The following is a 12,800-nucleotide window of genomic DNA, read 5'->3' as shown; positions in this document are numbered from 1 at the left end:
TTATGATATTCATCAGTCAGCTCTTGTCTAAATAGTTCATACACATTTCTTGCAATTTAGATAGATGCTTTACTCAGCCCAGCTTCCCTGCTGAGGTCATGAAGTCATTTCCCAGGGCACAGAGAAAGGAACCCATGACATGGATAAAAAAACATGACTGATGACAAAAACATCACACAGACATTCTGGATTCTTGAGCTGCTTGTTTTCAGTTCCAAAGCATCTTAAGGACAGATAGTCCAGACAAGTACTCATTTGATCTACCAGAAGTATGGCATAATTTTCCACCCAGTATCTTAGCTGATTTTCTTTCTTTATTCACCTGATTTTTTTTTTTACTTTCACTATTGTAGGTAATTTAATTGAAAATATACACAATTATTAAACACCATCCTTCTGGCATCATAGCAGATAGTCTTTTTATTTAATTCTGAGAACACTAGGTTATAGATTATTATTCCCATTTTCTTGGTGGGAAAAACAAAAACAAACAGAGGCTCAGAGTGGGTTGTCAAATTCCCCAAGATCAGAGACCAAAAAGTTAAAAGACCAAGATTCCAGCACAAACTTTTCTGGAATGAATCCGTCCTTTTTTCATTGCACTGCTGAGCTTTAAATGAACCGTTGTATTTCTGTATTTCATCTCATTACATGCAAAGATTTATGGTGAAACAAGACTCGCTTATGAAATTGAGTTCTAAATCATTATAAAACACGTACCTTCACAGTACACCTGAGTAATTAAATAAAACCAGAATATATCATCCAAAATCAATCATCCACAGAATGACCAAGCTTGTCAAACCCAGACAATACATTTCAAGAGACATTTGCTGTAAGTCAGGTTTGCCACTAGATTTTTTTCAGAATCATATTGGAGGCCCAGCTGTCTAGAGCCACTGAGACCTGGAAAGCATCTGATCAACACACACGTGGTCACCAGTGGACCCAGAACAACCATCATTCCTGGAACTTAAGGAAAATGCCAGCAATGCTACTTCTTGTATTGCTCAGCTCTGCCCTGTCTGGCTTATGAGAAGCTCCTATAGACGCAGGTAAGGAAGTACATGTTTGGGGGTCGCTCCCAAGATTTCTTGTGCCTGGGTGTGTTGGCACAAGAGTCCTATCAGGTAGGATCAAGTCATCTTGGTTCTAACTCTCTTGCTAACACTGTCAGTGAGTCCTTCATATATCTGAATCTGCTTTTCCTCTGAAAATGGACAAGTGATACAGATGTCTTTCTCAGAATCTTGTGTCTAAGGTAACATGAATGCAGTATAAATAAACCTACCAGGCAAACCTTAGCGCTATACAGATTTAGAGGATCAATGATCAACACCTATTTTTATATTTCTATTTCTCACTGATTGCTAGCTATTAAGTCATGTCCACCAAGCAACAGACAATATAATCTAATTTAGTGCAACATGTGTTTGTCAATGTATGAAGAAAGTATGCAGCTCATAAACATTTCATTTTTCCTGAATTTGCCTATATGCAAACACTTTCGCTCATTTTTGCTGTAAGAATTTTAGGGATTCTAATACAAATAACTTCACTGTCAAAATCTTATTTAGAGCAAAAGGTTGAAAAATATGTATGTAAAATCATGTTTTAAAAGATAGGGCATTTGATTTGTTTTTTTGATAGTTCTAAAATAGGTCTCTGAATGAGGAGTTAATTTAGCTTAGTCAATTCAATGAAACTTAAAATTCTGAAAATTCAATAATTTATTGAGAATACTTTTTTTTTTCTAGGAGCATCTCTTATTGCTCTTGCTATTTTGATAACTATCATTAGTTTGACTTGCATTCCTATCCCTGGAATCTCAAGTTGATTTTTATGAAGTCACATCAGTGTTCAAGTGATCCCTGTCAGCTCAAAAAAACAAAACAAAACAAAACAAAACCACACTGAAATAGCTGATGGTCTTCTCCAACTGATTTAAATAATACAAGAAAATTAATTTCCCTCCCTTTTTTATGATTCTTGTCAATATATGAAGAAATATTTTGGAAGGAACCAGGACCATATACTTCCTTCTAATCATAAATGTCCCTTTTTGTAAATGAGCCCCCTTCTTTTTTTATGAAGGATATTGTAAGTTTCTTCAGTTTAAGCAGACCAAAATTTATCTACTTGAAGAAAATAAATCATTTGAAACAACGTAAAAACAAAATAAAACTGTATTTGCTAAAGTAGGGGTTACAGTATCTAGGAATTCAACTGGAAGGAAAGTTGGATGTTTTGGAAACAGTAGAAAATACAACTTTTCAGTAATAAACTTGGCTTACGATTTTAAGAAACTACACATAGGTCTCCCAAATCAATGTGACAACTGAACATATTAAATAAATCAACCTTAGAGAAATTCTGACGAAAATCTCATTCTAATTTGGTGCTGGGCTCATTTAACTGGAGTCATAATCCTTGAGGAAATATGCATTTTTTCCCTCTGGCCATAGATAAGGTGTTTATAACTTGAAACCGCAGAGTCAAAGATGTTAAGCTCGCAGTATTTGGCAATACTGGTGCAACCATCTGAGGGCTTGAAGCCTGAGAGTTCCCCTTGGTCACGCCCAGTCATTGACAGTCCACCTGCCTCTTCTCCGTCTATGTCATCAGTTATATTTGTATCTCCAGGCTTTCCTGGATATAAAAATACAAATTATAATTCAGTCACCCATGCTGTTTGAATATTTGGTAGATATGTCTTAGCTGAAAATTTTTACAAACGTCTTCATTCCTTTTACACGAAGGTGACAAACAAATTATTAAAATGAGAGAAAAATATGTAAAATTTTTCTATAGCTATTTTAATGCAGATGAATGGCTGATGAATTAGAATACCCGTGTCAAATCATTTGATATTGAGAACATGCAGCCAAGTGCGGTCAGTTAGTGCATATACGTGAAATTCAATCCAAAGCAAAAATTCCACACTTGAAATGATCTCATGGGCTGGCAATCAGACTAACCATTTAATGACTGAAAGTACTGTTTCTTTCTATGATTATACAGTATAACCACCACATAATAGCTACACTACATAATCCTTGATTAATTAAATATCTACTTAGTACTTACAATGAGCAAAGCCCTGTTCTGAGGGTGTAGTGAACACAAAGGTTTCGAGGTAACACAGTGACCTCACCACGGGCGTCTGACTTGTCTCTTCCGCCAAACAACATTATTATAGTCGTAAAGCAGTCCCGAAAGGGTCTTCAAAAGTCCAAGAAAAAATAAATCAGAAAAAAATGAGCCCATAAAATGGATTTGTAGCAAAAATAAAGACTGTAACACTGAAAATGTCTGCAGTAATATATTTTAAAATTAATTGTATACTACAGAAAACTGAAATCAAGTTAATCCTTTTACACAGAAATATTTAAAGAAGTATCTCCTCCCTTGATGATTTTGATATTGTTTGTTTCCTTTTGGCAGGATGGTAATTAGGTTTATTTATTTATGTAACAGAGGTACTGGGGATTGAACCCAGGACCTCATGTATGCTAGGCATATGCTCTACCACTGAGCTATACTCTCCCCTAGCTACCTGGATGATTTTGAAATATAATTTGTTTGCTCTTTTATAGTAATTTGGGCAGATTCTTTAAAATATATCCACTCCAAATTATTAAAATGAGAGAAAAATATGTAAATTTTTCTATAGAGTGATTATACTCTACATATAATGCACATATGTTATATACCTGGTATTTAAGAGATTCAGGATAATTAACATAAAAACTATTATAAAAATAAGAATAATAAATGTTTAAAATGCTTCTAAATAAATCGTAAGTGATGAGATTTTAGTGAGAACTAAAAAGACTCACTTTTTATAGCAAAAATATGCTAGTAAACCCTTATTTCTAATATGGTTGGCTACTTCTCTGACTGGAAGTTGGAAAAGTCATTAAGACCTTACCCACACTTCCTCCATCATCCCAAGGTTGCTAGCAGCCTCTGCTTTTCAGTTTCTGCTTAATCTGGGGGCTCTGGCAATATCTCCTGCTTTTTGACTTGGTAGCTCCACTTAAAAGGATAGTTGAATAGTTGTTTATTTAATTTGTCAGTTTAAAGTGTTTGTTAGAGAGCTTTTTTTTTTCCTCCAAAATCATTCAGTGTGCTATATTGATGGAAGTCCACAATTCACCTTCTTCCATTATTCCCCTTGATACTTTTTCAATCCATCCTCCACCCAGTCACCAGAGTGAACTCTTAAACAGAGTGTTAGAATATGTAGGGCAAAAATTGATAGAAATGAAACAAGAAATAGATCACTATTACAGTTTGAGACATCAGCATCCCTCTGTCAGTCATAAATAGATCAAACAACAAATCAGTAAAGATGTAGTTGACTTGAGTAGAACTATCAATCAAGTTGTTCTAATCAACATTTATAGAAAACCCAAACAACAGTTGGACACATATTCGTATGGTAGTTAGACTGGGGCTATGTGTTTTGGAGAAAAGACCATAGAGGGCCATTTACCACGTCATATAAAGTGCACATTCTATCCACGTGAATTATCGCTGCTGATAGTGGCCTTGGTGACCTCAGTTCTGTTCTGTGAACTTACTGTTTCCCCCTTTCCATGTTGTGCTCTTTGGGAGGAAGTCACTCTGTTCACCCCACACACTTCAGGTCTGAGTAGTTCTGTTTTACCTCCTTTGGAGCATAGGAGCCAAAAAAATTAAATGCAATTGTGCATAAGAGTTGTGTCTTTTCTCTGTTTCTGTCATTTATTCATGTCAGTATGGAATCATAGATGCTTGTTTTATAATTTGGGTTTTATACTTTGGTTTACTTAATTTGTGCTTAGTTTTCCAGTTTTTTTTTTTTTTTTGGTCTGAACACAACAATCCAGCTTTTGCTATTGAAAGTCTTTATGTTGATTCCCGTGTCCTATTGACATATTACTATCATGATGATTTGCCGGGTTTTTGTTTGTTTTTGCGCACCTCCTTACTCCCTGTCTCTACAAGATGCTTCCAGCTCATGTATATTTCCTGTCTTAGTTCTAGAAGCAGCCATTTCTTCAAGGAGCTCGGGTTCCCTTTATTGAAGGATGACATGAAGAATCACGATCTGCACACTAGGTGTGAGCACTGTCACTGAGTTGTCACTGCTGCTGGGCCCTGTCAACCAGCAGAGCGAGGATGCAAGGTAAGTATTAAAAAGTCAACTGTTTCTTATGAACCAGCAATGGACAAAGGTCACTGGGTTAAAAACTAAGGAACTCTGAATAGAGACTTTAGTTAATAGTATTTTTGAATTATAACAAATGTACTACATCAGTATAAGATGTTAAAAATGGAGGAGACTAGGAGTGGGACACAACCCTATCTTCATAATTTCTCTGTAAATTCAAATCTGAGATAAAAGCTGCTTTACACATCACAATCCTGCAGGGCATTCAGTGCATTACTAGAAGTTTCATAAGTATGAATCATTTTCAAGTAAGAATCTCAACCCTTAAATAATGTATCCTGCAAAGCACTGTTACAATCCTTGTTTATTCCCTCAAGTTTATCTTCTTCTTTACCGTAGGCACAAAGCTTTCCAGCTAGATCTCATTTCCTTGCCTCTCTCTCGTAAGTAAGTGAGTGTGGTTATGTGTCCAAATTCTCACCAACAAAATGTGAAGGGAAATCGTACTGACAACTCCCTCCCAGTTACTTAAAAGAAATTTAACCTGGGCTTATTCGTACCTTCCTTCCTGCCTGTGAGCGGCCATGAATGGAGCTACCTGGAAAATCATGTTTCAAGGACGACTGAACCTCCAACTATTCCTGAAATGAATATTCTAAGCAGATCCTACATACCCATCCTACACATTACATACGAGAGAGATGAGTATCTCTTTTCTGAGTCACTCCATCTTAGATCTTTTAAATTTTTTGTTCAGCTTTTATTCTAATGTAGTAACACATCCTATACATTACTTTTTCTCCAATGCATCCTCCAACTGAATATCTAACTACTCGAATGTATTTTTATAGTAATGGGCACAAAATTTATAATTTACCAGAAATAATATGGAAATTCTTCATCTACTCAGTAATTTAGCAGGAACCAGTTTTTTATATGAAAGGCGAACTTTATACCCTTTTATGTCCTTACTATTGTGCTGTAATTCTTTTGATGAAGCTATTTTACAGGTATACTAAGTAATCAAAATGACCATTAGCTACCTTACACTGTTGTACTAGCATATAAAACATAGTGATTATCTTGGCACATAAGCTCGTTTGGCTTACTACTGACTCTATATTGCTATAATTTTTGTATTCATGTCACTTTTGCAAGCATCAGCCTATCATTTGGGTACCAAGCAACACATGCAATTGTTCTAAGCCTCTTTTTAAAGAATATGTTACTTTTAGTTAAGGTGGTTACAGAAAGAAAATTATGACACCAAATGTGTCTAAATGCAGACCTCTTTTTTCCAGGAGTGATGGATCACACTGAGTGATTAGAGAAAAGGAGATTTTAAACCTCTGTAACATATGGTTTGATCAAATATGATTTATACTTATGAAAATACAACTCCACAGGACTACTACTCATCTACTTTTGCTGATCATGAGCCAAAAATTTTGGAAGTATTTTCTGATCTTTGGAAATGTTTATCTAATGTTAATATGACCAGATCAGGCCAGTCTCATTTTCTTAATGGCTTTGGTGGCATGCATCTCCCTAAAACTGAAAGATTTAAATTGGTTTCTGTTCTGTTGATTCAGTTATTGATCCACATATTCATTTATTCAACAACAGCAAAAAATACTAAACATCAACCATGTGCCTGTCCTATTGCTGGGTTCTGGGAATGACACAAAGGAAAATTCAGACAGTGTAGTTGAGTTCACTAGGTAAAGGTAATATTCACTCTTTCCATCTTTTTTAAATTGAAGTATATATAGTTGATTTACAATATTGTGTTAGTTTCAGGTGTACTTCAAAGTGATTCAGTTACACATATATATGTGTATATATATATATTTCAATTCTTTTCTATTATAGTTTATTACTATTATATTATAGGTTATTACAATACATCTATTATAGTTTATTAGTAATAATATATTATTACTAATATAATAATATATTATATTATTAATATAATAAAATTCAATATATATTATATTGAATATAGTTCCCTGTGCTATACAGGAAGTCCTGTTGTTTATATATTTTATAATTGGTACTGTGTGTTTGTTAATCCCATATTCCTAATTTATTCCTCCCCCCTGAATTCCTCTTTGGTAACATAAGTTTGTTTTCTATGTCTGTGAGTCTGCTTCTGTTTCATAAATAAGCTCATTTGTAATATTTTTTAGATTCCACATATAAGTGATATCATATAATATTTGTCTTTCTCTGTCTGACTTACTTCATTTAGTATGATAATCTATCCAGAAGAGATGAAAGCTTTAATTGGAAAAGACACACGCACCCCAATGTTCATAGCAGCACTATTTATAATAGCCAAGACATGGAAGTAACCTAAGTGTCATCGACAGATGACTGAATAAAGATGTGACAATATTACTCAGCAGTTAAAAAAAAAGAATGAAATAATACCATTCGCAGCAACATTCTTTCCTTCTTTTAATATTAGAAATCCTGAGTTTTAGCTGGCATTGGCTACCAGCAAGATATTACATGCTTTAGCATTTCTTGGGACAAGTTGTGGTCATATGACCAATTTCTGGCAAATAGATGAAAAGAAGTAATGTCTGGGTCAATCTATTAGGGCCAACTGCAAATTTGCAGTGTTCCATGCAAAATGAAGACATGGGGGCCTTTTAAAAATTATTAACAATTTTAGGATTGTGACAATAGGGAATTAACCCAAACATGAGGCTCTTCAAAGTGTGGGGTCCTTGGAACATGCCTCAGTGGCACATCCCTGAAGCTGGCCCTGTATTCTCTTAACAGAAACATTAATTGCCCTTGTACTTTTCTCTCATCCTTACTTGCTGGGATACATAAATTATGTAGGACTGGAAGAGCCATGAATCCAGATAGAAAACCATGTGACGAGAAATGAAACAGCGACCCCAAATCCTTGGACAACTGCCTACTCCTCTGCAATGTTACCTGAGACAGAAACAGAAATCTTATGTCAGATCTTCTCATTTTTAGTCCCTTTGCTATAGACAGATGCCAAAGTTACATATGTACATTTTCAAAAGAACACCTTATAAATTTGGCTCTATGTTATTTCAATAGCCATACAGTTAATTTTTCACTATCATTATGTTTAATTCCTAGAGTTATAAATTAAAGCTGACTAGGTATACTGGATGGAATGTTACTTATTTAAGTAATCCTAAACCACCTTAAGTATGGCTAAGCATATGCTCATTGTACCCTGCTTTATAAAGACATGTTTCTCTGATATTTGCTTTCATCTAATGAATCATTAATTTCATTAATTACTGTTGATGTCAGTTATGTCGAACTGTTGATACATATAAAATTTACATACTGTTTCCACTTCAGCTGACTTCATTACTCTCATTATCATCAGTATCAGAAATTGTACTGAATACATAGTTTATTCCAGGCCATTATGATATAAGGAGATGATATAAGACATTGTCATCCCCTTTGAAGACAATAAAGTCAAAATCATGTGAGCAGAAACATATTCCTTCTTATTTACTCATATGGATATACGGATGGATGGATGGATGTATAGACAATAGGTAGACAGCAACACAGTGTGAAGAGTACATGGAAAAGGGCAAAGTTTTAATGTAATAGTTTATTTATTTATTTATTTACAATAAGACCCTTTTTTTCTAGCTAAAACCCATGCAAAGAATACAAATTAATGTAAATCCTGCTCTCTAGCTGAAATCAGGTTGGTGGTATCATGTGGGAAGCTAAGTCCTGGTCATTCACCACCACCATGGACCCCTAAGAACACAAACATATGACACAAAAACTATTATTTTAATAATAAATCGCAACCAAGAACTCTCATTTTTTCGTGTGCTGAAATTTTCTTGCCACATGGAAGCTACTCACTTCCTCTACGACCTAGGCTTCTCTCATATTGTATCTACTTGTGTTTAAAGTTGAAATTTTTCAATTTTAAAATTTCTATGGCTTCATTTGCAAAACGATTCAAATAATACAGCTCTATTTGGGTGAAAGTGGTTGGAAAATATTGATGGTGATGGTGGTTGCTAGCTGAGCCCCGAAATATGAGCAGGACCGTAATAAAGAGGGTGTGAGAGGACATTCCACATAAAGCAAATGCCATATAGTTGAGGAAGGCAAATATATATCCTGGGAACAAGAAATACATGTGTTTCTCATTGCTTGAAAGTTTAATTTTCACCTTTGATCCAAACACTTTGATTTTGGAAGAGTAAACACTTTTTTTTAAACATTGATGAACATAGTGTGTTCACAGAGATTTAAAAATTAACGACTCCTTCCACTAGCAAGAGTTCCTGTACACAATTAGATGTATTTGGCATTTCCCATCACAAAGCCACAATTAAGTCTGCCAATACAGCAGTTGCTAAAAATCATAATGTCTATTGTCCCTTGAGGACAGAAGAGTGAGATGGAATAGAAAGAAAATATAATGAATGATTCATTGGGTTAACTTGCTTTGTAAAATGAATTAAATTCCTGAAAATTTATGTTAGTCATGAATACAGGGATTACAGAAATGTATACCTAAAATGTAGAGATAATCTGCCTTTCAAAAAGACGAATTGCTAAAATCAACACATAGCAGATTTATGTCTTTTAAGAAATTTTAATTAAAAAAATTTCCGAAATCAATGCAAGAGAAGGCTGTAACCTTTTCAGTGGCATTGCCGTTTACAAAGAAAGAATGTCTCAACAAGAGCAAAGATGACTATGTGGATTCTAAAGAAAGGGGAATCCAAGAGTCGTAATTCATCTGTACTTTAGCACCACGACCTGATCAGGCTACTTCCTCTTTCAATATTTCTTTTCTATGCTAACATTTTGAAACATGTTATTCCTGATAAGTAGCTTTAATATGGTTTTGTTGTTTTTTTCTTTCAGTTTTCCAAAACTAGTAGGGTTTTTTTTTTTAATTGCTATTGACTGAATATTTGTATTCCACCAAATTCATATGTTGAAACCCAGTCCACAGTGTGATGGTGTTTGGCGGTGTGGCCTTTGGAAAGTGATTAGGTCTTGAGGGTGGTGCCCCCGTGAATGGGATTAGTGCCCTTATAAAAGAGGCCCCCACAGCGCTCCCTCACCCTTCTTCCAAACAAGGCGAAGGCAGTTCTCTGTGCACCAGTATGCAGACGCTCATTAGACTGAATCCACCTGTGCCTTGGTCTCGGACCTTCCAGCCTCCAGATCAGTGAGAAATAAGTGTTTGCTTTTTAAACTACACAGTCTGCGATATTTTTGTTATAACAGTCTGAACTGAGACCTGTATAAAGTTGGTAAAATTTCTTAAAATTACTTGTGTCTTAAAAATCATAAATTTAGCTAATACCCTGGGTGATAAATAGAGTGCTGTATGAGTAACAGACATTTATAACAAACTAAATGCCTGGCATAGTTCTAAGTACTCTACGAATAGTAACCCATTTAATTCACAGAGAAACCCCGAGAAGTCTATTTTTATCACTAGTTTACAGAGTGAATAAACCAAGGCACAGAAAGGTAGAATAATTCACCCAAGTTCACAGAGCTGTTAAATACTAGAACTGGGATTTAAACAGAGACATTGTAGCTTCACTTTCAATTTCTTTAAAAAATTGCAATATGGTATACCATTTGTATTTTTATATATATCCTTTTTAGCCACTTTATTCATGATCTCTGTTTCAAGAAAATTTTAGAGACCATAAGTGAATCATGTTGTTAGGTTCATAGCAATAATTTTAGCAAATTTTTTAAGTGTATTAATAATTATCCATCCTCTTCAATTACTTCATTTGTTGCATCTGTGTTTTTTAAAATGATAATTGAGTGTTTATGCATGACAGTACAAGAACCCTGGAAGTTAATTTTCCTTTAGCCAAATGCAGATTACTGCATACTTAATACTATGATCAAATTACTTCTCAGATACTAACCATGCTCCTTGGGCCCTTATTCTTAATTTCTTTCTTTCCAGCTCTTCTGTACTCATTCATTCCATGGCTTTTACTTGTTTGTTTATAGTCAAAGCACAATTCATATTCATATGAAGTGAGTAACAATATTATTTTTCCTGTAGCTTCTGTAACAAATTACCACAAATTGAGAGATTAAAACCATTTAAATTTATTTTCTCCCCTTTCTGAAGTCTGAAAGTAAGAAATCAAACTAAAATCAAGAAGCTGGTAGGGCCACACTCCCCGCAGGGGCTCTTGGGGAGAATACGTTCCTTGTCCCTTTGAGCACTTGGTGGCTGCTGGCAGTTTTAGCTCCTGGAAACATCACTCCTTTCTCTGCCTCCGACTTCACACTGTCTTCTCCTCTGCGTGGGTAGTCAAGTCCCCTGAAGCGCTCTGAGAAGGACCCATGTGATCCCATTTAGAGTTCACCTGGCTAAAGGGGGAGGGTGTAGCTCAAGTGGTAGAGTGTGTGCTTGGCATGCACAAGGTCCTGGGTTCAATCCCCAGCACTCCCTCTGAAAACATAAATAAATAAACCTAATTACCTCCCCCCAAAATGAATAAGTAAGCAGAGTTCACCAGGCTGAATTAGGATAATCTCAAAATTCTTTCTGTAATCACGTCTGTGAAATCCCATTTTCAAATTAGGATAACATTTACAGGAATTAGGATTTGACATTCTTCTAAGCTATTATTTAGCCTACTGTAGTAACGGAAGGAAAGTCACTAGGAAATTAATGTGTGGTTTTCTTATTAATTGCAAAGTGTTTCTATGAACATAAGCCCAATGCCTAAGAATCCCTTACATTTATCCAAAACTCAAGTATTCAAATGAGGTCAGGATTATGGCTTCTTGACTGACTTCTAAATGTCTGGACAGATAAAATATATGTGTAAATGTGAATGTCTTATATTTTTAATCATTTAGTTCTAAATTATCCACTCACTTATTAAAATTTTTATTGTGGTAAAGTACATAAAACATTTAGTTTACCTCAACCATTTTAAAGTGTACAGTTCAATAGTGTTAAGTATATTCACACCATTGTGCAACAGATCTCTGGAACTTTTTCACCTTATAAAACTAGAAGCCTAATTTATTAAACATTAATTCTCCCTTCCCCCTACCACCAGCCGTTTCTGTTTCTGCGATGTGAGGACGTTAGGTTCTTCATACGAGTGGAATTATACACTATCGGTCCTTTTGTAACTGACTTGCTTCACTTAGCGTAGTGCCCATGACTGTCTGATCAGAAGTGGTATATTCCATCAATGGCAGCAGAAGTAAATTTGGCAAAAAGGATGAGGAGTTTAGTTTTGAGCATATTGAAGTTAAACTCTAAGGAAATTTTCAAGTGAAATTATCTAAGGGGTATCGTGGTATGTAGATCTTTAGCTCAACCTGAGTTGGAAATAGGTATTAGATGTCACACACAATGACTGGTATAGAGCAGGAGGCACAGATGAAATATTACAGAACAAGTGTGAGTCATCAAACTGTGTCATAGATGTCACTCTGAACAAATGTATAAAGAGAAGCTGTAAAACAAAGAATTGGTGACAAATAATTTTTAAAATTGGAAAAAAAAACTGGTTTCTTCCTGCAAAGCAGTAGGTAAAAGGAGAGATTGCTCAGTAGAGCATGGCCATTGGAGAGCCGCTCTGACAGAGACTGT

At 35.1% G+C, this 12,800-nt stretch overlaps 1 non-coding gene across 1 annotated transcript; it reads left to right on the top strand.

The window, feature by feature from the left end:
- Positions 1-11,564: 11,564 nt before the first annotated feature.
- TRNAA-GGC (transfer RNA alanine (anticodon GGC)) lies at positions 11,565-11,639 on the top strand. Its single transcript has one exon. It is a non-coding gene; the product is annotated as a tRNA-Ala (tRNA).
- The last annotated feature ends 1,161 nt before the right edge of the window (positions 11,640-12,800 follow it).

This window comes from Vicugna pacos, chromosome 23, assembly GCF_048564905.1.
Source record: "Vicugna pacos chromosome 23, VicPac4, whole genome shotgun sequence".
Taxonomy (NCBI): domain Eukaryota; kingdom Metazoa; phylum Chordata; class Mammalia; order Artiodactyla; family Camelidae; genus Vicugna; species Vicugna pacos.
This window is presented reverse-complemented; position numbering and strand designations above follow the sequence as displayed.